This window comes from Gouania willdenowi, chromosome 9, assembly GCF_900634775.1.
Source record: "Gouania willdenowi chromosome 9, fGouWil2.1, whole genome shotgun sequence".
NCBI classification, from domain to species: Eukaryota; Metazoa; Chordata; class Actinopteri; order Blenniiformes; family Gobiesocidae; genus Gouania; species Gouania willdenowi.
Window position 1 is genome coordinate 42089479 of NC_041052.1, and position 10642 is coordinate 42100120.

The 10642-nt window shown below is 38.7% G+C and overlaps 1 long non-coding RNA gene and 1 pseudogene across 1 annotated transcript; one reads left to right on the forward strand and one right to left on the reverse strand.

Annotated features, from left to right (window-relative positions):
* Positions 1–223: 223 nt before the first annotated feature.
* LOC114469162 (probable dimethyladenosine transferase) lies at positions 224–9070 on the forward strand (annotated as a pseudogene).
* A 711-nt stretch (positions 9071–9781) lies between these two features.
* LOC114469165 (uncharacterized) lies at positions 9782–10269 on the reverse strand. Its single transcript, XR_003674734.1, has 2 exons — positions 10191–10269; positions 9782–10110 (listed from the first exon to the last, which is right to left on the reverse strand). It is a non-coding gene; the product is annotated as an uncharacterized LOC114469165 (long non-coding RNA).
* Between the last annotated feature and the right edge of the window lie 373 nt (positions 10270–10642).

The following is a 10642-nucleotide window of genomic DNA, read 5'->3' on the forward strand; positions in this document are numbered from 1 at the left end:
CACGCAAAAAGAAAAAGCACAGTCCTGTTCTACGATTTAGTAAATTAGTTTAACCGCTAGAGGGCGACGCGCCCGAGTTATGCCATTATATTCTATCTACTGTACACCTAAACACTGAAGAAGAGAGCAGCACACGTGTGTACACACTGCACACAGACCTGACGATAAAACGTCGTTAAGACATATTTTAGTGACTGGTGTGTTAGTGGATATCAACGTAAACATGCCGAAAATAAGAGCAGAGCAGGCAGCACCAGGAAGTGAAGAACCAGGGTGAGTCGAGGTTAGCTTTAGCATGCTAGCAATACCACTGCTGTAAGGAGATTTCAAAGTTCACTACTTAAGTTATTCTCAACGCGAAATTTGTCAACACAAGCTGTGTAAAGTGTTGTACAAGTGCTGCTGCTTCTCCAATGAGTCCCAGTATAGGATGAATTGTTCATATTATTATATTTATTACTTGTAGTGAACAGTGGTAAGGACAAAACCAAATGTAATGCTCAATGGTAAGAGTTTAAGAGTCTTAGTATTGGAGTTTATTAGAATGATTAATGAAATTATAGTCAAGGTCTTAACAGGAAGTGAGAATTTTTTTTTTCTTTAACATTTTTTAATCAAATCTTACATGATCGATTATGTATGACCTGATCAGAATCAGTTTTATTTGCCAAGTACAGTTAAAAAAAACACTACAAGGAATTTAGCTTGGTGGATGGTGCGAAGAACAATAAAACCCAAAAAAAAGAAACATTTATAATAATAAATATAAAGGATGGATATATACAAGTGTGATGTACAGTATGTTAACCACAGAAGTTATTTACTCTGAATTTAAACTAAAACTATTGATTTTTGAGACAGGATAGATCTGATTTTAGCAATGTTACGGAGATGAAAGAAGGCAGTTCTTGAAGTTTGTTTTATGTGAGAGTTGAAGGATAAATCCTGAGCTTCGTGCCAGAGTAATGCCATCTAGGGAAGTTAGGCTAGCATAGGTTTCTCTAAGGTGTCGCGGGCCCAGTACAATGACCTCAGTCTTGTCTGAGTTAAGAAGAAAATTTTGGTCCATCCAGGCCCTAATGTCCTTTAGACAGGCCTCAAGTTTAGATAGCTGATTTGTCTCACCTGGCTTCATTGATACATACAGTTGGGTATCATCAGCATAGCAGTGGAAGTTAACAGAGTATTTTCTCATAACATTACCAAGGGGGATCATATAGATACAGAAGAGGATTGGACCTAGCACAGAGCCCTGAGGAACCCCGTAGCTTACTTTAGTGTACACAGAAGACTTATTATTCACGTGTACAAACTGGTACCTATCAGATAGGTAGGACTTAAACCAGTTTAGGGCAGTCCCTGTGATTCCAAGTAATTCCTCTAATCTCTCTAGTAGAATATAGTGATCTATAGTGCCAAAAGCTGCACTAAGATCTAATAAAACCAGCACTGAGAGTCGTCCTTCATCTGAAGCCCAGAGTAGATCATTAGTTACTTTAACTAAAGCAGTCTCTGTGCTGTGTTGAGCTCTAAAACCTGACTGGAAGTCCTCGAACAGGCTGTTGTTTTGAAGGAAGTCACAGAGCTGAGCCGCCACAACTTTCTCAAGAATCTTTGAAATAAAAGGAAGATTAGATATTGGCCTGTAGTTTGCTAAAGTGTTGGAATCAAGAGTAGTTTTTTTGAGAAGGGGTTTAATTACAGCTACTTTAAAGGACTGTGGCACGTAGCCTATTGATAGGGATATATTTATTGTCTCCAACAAAGATGGGCAAACCAGGGGAACAACTTCTTTAAACAGCTTAGTTGGGATCGGATCTGAACTACATTCCCACCATAAATCAGTGCAGTGCTTTGCTCACAGTTACAACAGGATTTATCCATCATTGTGGTTGTGTAAAAGCCACGAGCCTTTGTTTAACAACACTGTGGTAATGGTTCTAGTCAAACTTGAACCTAATACACAGGCTAGTCATTAGGGGTGTCCCGATCCAATATTGATATCAGATATCGGTCCGATATCAGCCAGAAAACAAATATCCGATTTTATCAGACTGCATTTAAAAGTTGTTTTTGTCCCCGCCCTCAGTTGTTCCCACCATATACTGACAGTGAAAAATCACGGAAGTGAACTTGAATTGCTGAGTATTGTTCTCTGAGTAACATCAGTTGATGAAGCCTTTTCTAACATTCCACACTACAAAATAAGTAATAAAAGTATTTATGACTCGTGCTGATATCGGCAAATATGCAAGGTTGCAATATCGGTATCGGAAGTGAGAAAAAGTTGTATCGGGACATCCCTACCAGTCATACATTAAACTTGTGGCTCTCTGTTTCAGGGATCATGTTTAACACAGGCGTTGGTCAACACATCCTGAAGAATCCTTTGGTTGTTAATGGAATCATAGAAAAGGTAGGAAGTGAAAGATGGCTTTGCCTCCACATCATCAGATAAACCCAGTGATGCTTTCATTATTGTTTCCAGGCTGCTCTGAGGCCCACTGACGTGGTCCTGGAGGTGGGACCTGGTACGGGTAACATGACTGTCAAACTGCTGGAAAAAGCCAAGAAGGTGAGAGAGCTCACTTAGCAACCAGGTTTATCCCATGAATGGGTCATACAATGTGTTGCTTTTGCATTTAAAGACATGGAGCTGAACATAAAAATGGCAGCTTCTGTTTGTCAGTGACAGAAGGTGGGTAGTGCGGTCTGTTTGCATGGTCGTACTTTACACATCATGCTTGTATGAAGCTGCTCCTCCACATGTGACGACGATGAAACAAAGCCTCCATAATATATTGCTTAGAAGTCTGAGGGTGCGTCCGAATATTCCCTCCTATCTCCTTTTCTATCCACTTTTTCTTAACCCCTGGAAGTGTTTAAGTGGAGCGTTCCATTTCTCTAAAAGCTAAGGAAAGGAGGCTAAATGCTTCCTTTATAACCTCCTTTAGCCTAGGAAACACTGACTTCTGTAATTTACGTTACGGCTCCCTCTAGGATGTGTATCCAGTGACGCCATAACAGAAATCAAGATTATCAAAGTCATTATTAACAAAGTTTTTAAAGGAGCAACAGAACGAAACAAAACGAATTGGAGATCCTGGTAAACTAAACAAAAGTAGGCAGGACCCTGAGCCAACCCTGAGCAGCGTCCACCCTCTAAACTACTAAAAGTTACAAAACACTAAATCTACATGAACACGATAACAGAACTACCACAAACCTGCAGTCCAAACTAAAATAACAAACTTATAAAACGTCGAGTGGGGAGCTGAAGAACAATCTTTCTTTCAGCCCTTTATACAGCTCCTCCTCCCTCTCCACCTGATTACTGATGTGAATCAGGTGTGTTAGTTGAGAGGGACGAACAGCAGCCGTAACAGCATCCTTTAGCAAAGAAGAAAAGATAATGCTGACCCACAATTCCTTGCGGCGACAGCATTTGAAGGGACCTGCTCATCCGAGCGCTTACGAAAACTCACGATGACATAACCGAGCGCTCAGTCGTTAGAAAAAGAGATCAGAGATATTTTTTTCTTCAACATATTTTATTCACATAGGAATGCTTTGTGTGGTTGTTTATTTGTATTCATACAATGTTACGTAGGCCTATATCAGGGGTCTGTAACCTTTACCCTTCCAGAGCCAAAAAAAATACCTTCTCCATGAAGACAATACAGTGTATAAAATTCTATACAATTAAAATATTGAATAATTTTATGAGTTAATGGATTTGAAGGGTTACAAAAAATAACTAATTTGTTAACACATGATCATGTCGGTCAACACATGCTAATTGCTAATTTCTTGCAACATATCAAGCATGCACATTAAGCTGGCATGTTGGCAATTAAATACATCTTTCCCCACAAAAATACAATCTCTATTTTCTTCCTTTTTGTTGGTGTATTTATCTTAGCAGGGATTTAAAACTTAAGGTTAGCCACAGGTATAAGGGAAGGTGATGGTCTGTAGAGGTTGTAGGAGTTGAAGTAGGAAGGTGGTAGAGTTATTGCACAATGTGATTTCTTTTTAGGTTAACCAATTGTTAATCATAATTTTATTTGATGTTAATGTCATTAATCATCAATATCCTCTAAGAAATAATTCATTATTTTAATATTTATTTTAAAGCTACAGGGAGCCATTGCAAAAGAGTCAGAGCCACAGGTTGCAGACTCCTGGTCTATATCTTGAATTAATGTAACAATTTCATACATCATCATACTTATTTTGGATTAATGTTGGTTTCTGGGTGCAAGGTGAGTGTGAGCATCCATTCTCTATGGTTTCACTTTTGTTCCTCGTAGCCATGGTAGCCTCTTTTCCTTTGATTTACATCAGTGCAAAGTGTTATAAATGTGCTTTTAGTCCATTTTCTGAAATTTGTTGTTTATCACCATTGCAGACGTCACTAACCTTCACCGCCGTCGGATTATTACGTCACCTAGTGGAAGTGCGTCTGTCAAAACAACGGGATGGCCTTTCCCTAACTCCTTTAGGAAGTTTCCCCACGGACTTAAGGAAAAATTGATAGGAGGGACTATTGGGACGCAGCCTGAGCCTTGCTTTAGCTTTCAGCTAAACGATCCGTGTGTGTATTTTACAGGTGGTGGCCTGTGAGTTGGACGGCAGATTAGTGGCTGAGCTTCAGAAAAGAGTGCAGTGCACGTGAGTGAGGAGAGCAGTAGCTAGTGCTAGTGTGTGCTGCAAACATGTAGATTAGTGCAAATGTGACTGATTTCTTTTTCCTGTTAGACCTCTGCAGACCAAACTGCAGATATTGATCGGTGACGTGTTGAAAACAGATCTGCCTTTCTTTGACGTGTGTGTGGCTAATTTACCTTACCAGGTGAGTGCGACTTTGTGCTCTGCACAGTTCAGTCATTCACAATCTAATCTCTTTATTCTTCCTCTTTGTGCAGATTTCTTCTCTGTTTGTGTTCAAGCTCTTGCTGCATCGTCCGTTCTTCAGGTGTGAACCTGTTTATCTGTGTCCGTGTTCTTCCTGTTGTGTCTGCACTCTTTCACGCCTCTGTCGTGTTGTTTCTCTCCATTCAGGTGTGCTGTGTTGATGTTCCAAAGGGAATTTGCTATGCGTCTGGTGGCCCCGCCTGGAGACGAGCTCTACTGCAGATTGTCCATCAACACGCAGCTACTGGCTCGTGTCGACCATCTGATGAAGGTCAGTCCATAGCGGTGTCAGAGGATTCTCACTTCTGTTCTTTCTTTAATTTCAGGGTTTGTTTTCAAACTAAACACTCACTTCCAGATTGTGCGTCATTGAAATCTAACCGACACTTATTGCATATTTGGCCTATTTGTCACTTTGGGCCCAATCAAATCCACGTGGACGGAATTACGGAATCGACCAATGAAAACGGAATGCAGACTTTAATGCGGAAATGGACAGAATCGGGATGAAACGCCACCACCGTGAGAACTTTTTTTTTTTTTTTTAATTGGGAAATGTTTCCAGGGACGGCTCATTAGGTGCCCTGCTCGCCCCCCTCTTGTCCTGGCCGCTTCAAACACTGACCCAAAACACTGCCTAAACCACCAAAAACCACCCAAAACACCGCCTAAACCACCCAAAACACCGCCTAAACTGCCGAAAAACTACGCAAATCATTGACTCCTAAATATGCAGCTACCAGTTCCTGTTTAACTTCACTGTGTCTGTAAAACTCCATGTTTTCACAGAGTGCCACAGCACTTGACGAAAAGCAATGTAAATCATTTTTACACTACTTATAACTATTTTATCTTTGCATTTCACATGAACCAAATCTAGTTTCAACCACACAGTTAACATGGCACTTGAAATAAGCTTAATAAATCTTTAAATTAAACAAGTAAACTCAATAAACATGCCTTGCATTGCCTGTTAAACAATGAACAATTTGCCAAACTTTACAAGTAAATGACAAGAAATGCATTCAACTTAAGTTTCCATGCTGAACAATGTTTAAGTCCAAGTTTCCTGATTGCTTTTAAATGAATTGTCCAAGCAACAGAAGCTCGTGGTTATGTCGAGGTGCTTACCACCAGCTGTCTATCCAAACACGTACACTGTAAAAAGTAGGATTGAGGTCAATTAATATCTATTAAAGAATTATTAGTAACTAATACTCAATAAAATACATATGTGCAGTTTGAAATCAGTTTATGTTGATTTAAACTATTTTTTTTTATTTTTTTATTTAATTTCACATGGTTTTTGGTTGGATAAAATAAGCAAAAATAAAATGAGTAGAGTTTAATTAAAATTTATTAGAACCACCAAGAAAACAAAAATTGATAAATTCTACTCATTTAAAAATATCTAGTTTTAACCACGAAGTGCTTCCACCCAGAGTCCTTTGCGCCGAATGGGATCAGGGGTCATCACGTGCTTCGCGCTTTTTTTTACTGTCTTGGGGTGCAGGTCGTGCAGGTCCTCCATGTCCTCCATCAAACGCAGGTAAGACCTTTTCAATTATCATTTTAAACAAGTAGAATTTATATTGCAAGTAACGTTAGCAAGTTAACATAGGATTGAGCACCATTGTGTGAAACAAATTTAAATAATGACGATTGTGTCAGGGTTTGGTTTTCGGTTTTCTTTTTTCCCCCATTTTTTTTTTTTTTTTAAACCTTGTAGGCTTACTGAACAGACAAGGCGGTTGGTACAGGGCTGGGTTACACGTTGAAACTTTACAGCTTTCTCTTTTCGGAAGCAACTTTCTGCAAAATAATGTTAAACCGTACAAAAATTTAAGAAACTTGCTAAAATATCAATCTTTTCGGTGGATTCAAATTCCTCCCCCGCTTTCAAATGCTCAAACTTGCAACCTCTCTAGTGGTGAGAGGTTTTTGTTTTTTAAGATCTGCACTTTGGCTGTCACGTTTGCTCCATTGTACGTTGACTTAGATATGTCTGTTTGTCCAAACTGTAGCAATGCGTCACAGTTTATTGTTCGTTGTGGCTTGTAGAGACCAGAATCGTTGTGGGGTGGAGGGACATGCGGCGTTGTAGATCCGTTTTTCCCCCTGAACTGGATGATCCGCTTTTTTTTCTTAAGAAAAAAACAAACCAAAGTCAAACGAGAGATTTGGGCCGTTTTGTCTAAGTACTGCGCTAAGAACGCAGCTCAGCTCTCTCACTTAGGGATGCAAACACGGCGCTTTTCGTGCTGAGGGAAAATCCTCATTTGATAACTGGCTGTCTTCACGCTCTGTGATTGGCCAGTCACACATAGCTCCCGCCTCCCTCTCTCTCTCTCACACACACACACAGTGACTGAGGTGAGAGACAGAGGCGAGCTGAGGACTCTAGCTCACGTTGCTCTCTTCACTCCTCAGGTTTTCTTCAGCTGGTCTCTATTTCTGATATTCAAAGTTACTTCATATTCATAAGAAACAGACCTTTGGGCTCACTTTTCTGTTTGTAATATTTAGAATGGTTTTAAAACTAGGTTGAAGTGGTTTTATATATGGTGCAGGGATGTGTGGTTTTGGATATTTAATTTTTACTGCAACTACTTAGGTTTCATCTTTTGATGGCACCAATTTTATTCATTTATTAGACATATTTGTCGGCTACATAACTTTTTTTTTTTTAAATGGCATTTTTTATCTATTTTTTGCCAATCACCATCAGTCTGAGAAATGAATGATCTCAAAGATAAATACTGTTCACTTTGTCTGTGAAAGAATTTAATTTGACTCATTGTGAGCATTAAGTTTTAACATTTTGGTGTTAGTTTAGATTTTTGTTCAATGTCTTTTACATAATGGTATGTAAAGCATGAATCCGTCCAATTGAATTAAGGCTAATATTGCTTTTCTTTCCAGTTGCAGGAAGAGCCCTTTGCTGAAATTCCTCAGATAGGTATGTATAACATGCACCACAAAATAAGCTGGAATAACATGCTTCATACAGATTGAAACTTCCCTACATGATGAAACTGATTGATGGATTGTCAAATTTCAGCAGAAAAAAATACAACCAATGACTGTTTTATCTTTACAATTGATTCTTGCATAATTTTCCTCACAGTATTTTCTATCGATTAGCATTTGATCAGGTTGACCCTACTTAATCCAACTTTTTTTTTTCAATAATTGGGCAGACAACAATTATAGATGTCATACTCAATCAAAGGTGCACAAATCCCCTTCCTCTTAAAAAAGTCTTGATAATTGTAATTCAGTGCCTGATGGTTTACCTTGGGGAACAAACCGATCAACTCTTTAAAGAGTTTAATGTAAGTTGATGTGAATGTTTAAAACAGAAAAATGCAATTTAACTAACTGGCACATTGGACTTTAATGAGAACGTTTCTCTGTTTCAAGAGAGAGAAATTATCAACCTTAACAGCTAAAATTTAGATATTTTAGAGCTTCACTATTTCATGTTCTACTAAAACTATTGCTTTTCTATTTCTTCAAAGGGTTAGTAGGATTTTGGAAGATAAAGGGTTTCGAAGTTTTCTTTTGGCATGACAGTGAAATACCCCATGTTTTTTTTTTGTTTTTAGGATGCTGATGGAGACAGTGTGTCACAAGACCTTGCTGAACAAGGGATGAAAATGTACAAAATCAAGACCAAACTGTCAGAGGACTGTGATGACGTTGGTATTGTGGTGGAGGGGGTGAGAGTTCTGGCTGCTCTGGGTAATGTTCCAAGGGCTTGCGCCATGCTTGTTGGATTGACATATGCAGTGGATCTTGCCTATCCCAAAGAACTAAGGTACACCTTGGAAGTATTCCAGAAATTCCTTGAACTGGATTGTGCAAGGCTATCACCAAAAGTGAACAGCCTCAAGATTAAGTTGCTGACTTAAAAATGAACTATCACGAAGTGAAAGGGATGTGAGGTCACACTCAGCAATTTTACGCGATTACCTTTGATGCTTTCATAAATCTCTTTCACTCTCTCAATGATGCACTTGTCAAGTTAGACCCCACCCAGGTGGCACCTGTTGTTTGACAGGCTGTATTTGTTATCTCTTGTTTTAGTGTGTTTTTATTGTGACATTTATTGAGAAGTGTGAAAACTTTTAAAAACTAAGATGGATGAAACATTTGTTAAACTTTCTTTCATTTGCATCTACTTCAGTAGTCTTGAAGCTGTATTTTTTTTTTTGTTTTTTTTTTCAACATGCTCAGTAACATTGTTACTGATGCTTTGTCATAGGTGTTATTTACTCAAATTTACAGTTTTCCAGTCAAAGTAAAAAAAAAAAAGATTAAAGTTGTCCTTAGTCTAAGCAATGTTGGGTTCAAATTTAGTTTTTAATGTTTACCATTGAGCCAAAGTTGTACATTCTAGCCTTGTAACAGTAGAACTGTATTTGTATTTTGTTTCTTTTTAGTTTGAGATTTAAAGGAAAAGTCCCGTTTTTTAAAACCTGGACCTTATTTATAGCATGAAATACGTTTGTAAACTCACCCAGACAATTTTGGAGTTACTTGAAGTCTATCAGGAGATATTTACATCCATCACGCTGGCGTACATATCCATTCAATGGAAGTGGTCGGGGCAACGTCATTTCAGCCTCTAAATAAGACATTATCAGCCACAAAAGGGCTTCATTTCACCAGTGTTTAGTTATTAGTTGCTGTACTATCCCTCTGTGCCTTCAGAGCCGCTTTGTTGTCATCCTTTTTAAATGCTTTACTAAGATTCTTCTGTGGTTTCCTGAAACTTTACTAAGATTCCTTACGTTTTCCTGAAACCACAGAAGAAGAATAGTCCGCTGCAAACCCTGAATAACAAAACTGTTGGTAGGTCTGTGGTTTTCACTCTGGATAATCTTTATTCGTTTCAGTTTTGGAACAAAGTGTTAACTGGTTGGAAAACATGTTTTACAATAAGTTTATAAAGTCAGTCGTCACACAATGAAATGGCACAAACTGAAACAAACTACATGTAAAAACCTCTCAGGAATAACAGGAAGAAACCCAAAAGAGGAAAAAAGCTTCTTCCAGCCTTAAAAAATAACCTGAGCTGACGAAGGGAAAGCATGAAACAGAAATCTAGAGCACACGTGGCCTCTTGAGGTGGATTTGCTTACTGGCCTGTTCCTCCCTGCATCGTAGAGCGGAATGACTTCACTTTGTCTGGTGAGGAGAAAACACTTTATTTTAGACACAGGCAGGTGCAGCATGTGACGAACACAGCGTGTGCTCTTTGATCTTACCCCGTAGTTCAGTGAGGATTTCTATCTTCTGTTCTAAAATCTGCTCCAGTTGTGTAGCGTAGGACTCAACGTCATAATCTGTCTTTTCCAGGCATGTCTTCTCATCTTTCAGCCGCTGGAAAGACTCCTGAACAAGAATAATTACAGGTCCTCAGGTTTTTGCTGAGAGTGATGGAAATGTCTATTCTTGTACAAAATCTGACATAATGACCTACGACTTCACCTTCTGAAATGGAAATAGCTTTACGACAAACTAAAGCCTTACCGGCACGTTTTGAGACAATCGCACATCTCCATGATTTTTCTCACTGTAAAACGAGTGGTTTAATGTGTAGCTTTAGAAAGTGTAACGAACAGCTTTACATCAAATCTTGCGTGATTTCAGTGTGTAATAATTTCGAGTGCACAATTATGTGTATTTGGTATTTTATTTATTTAAAGGACATCTATGG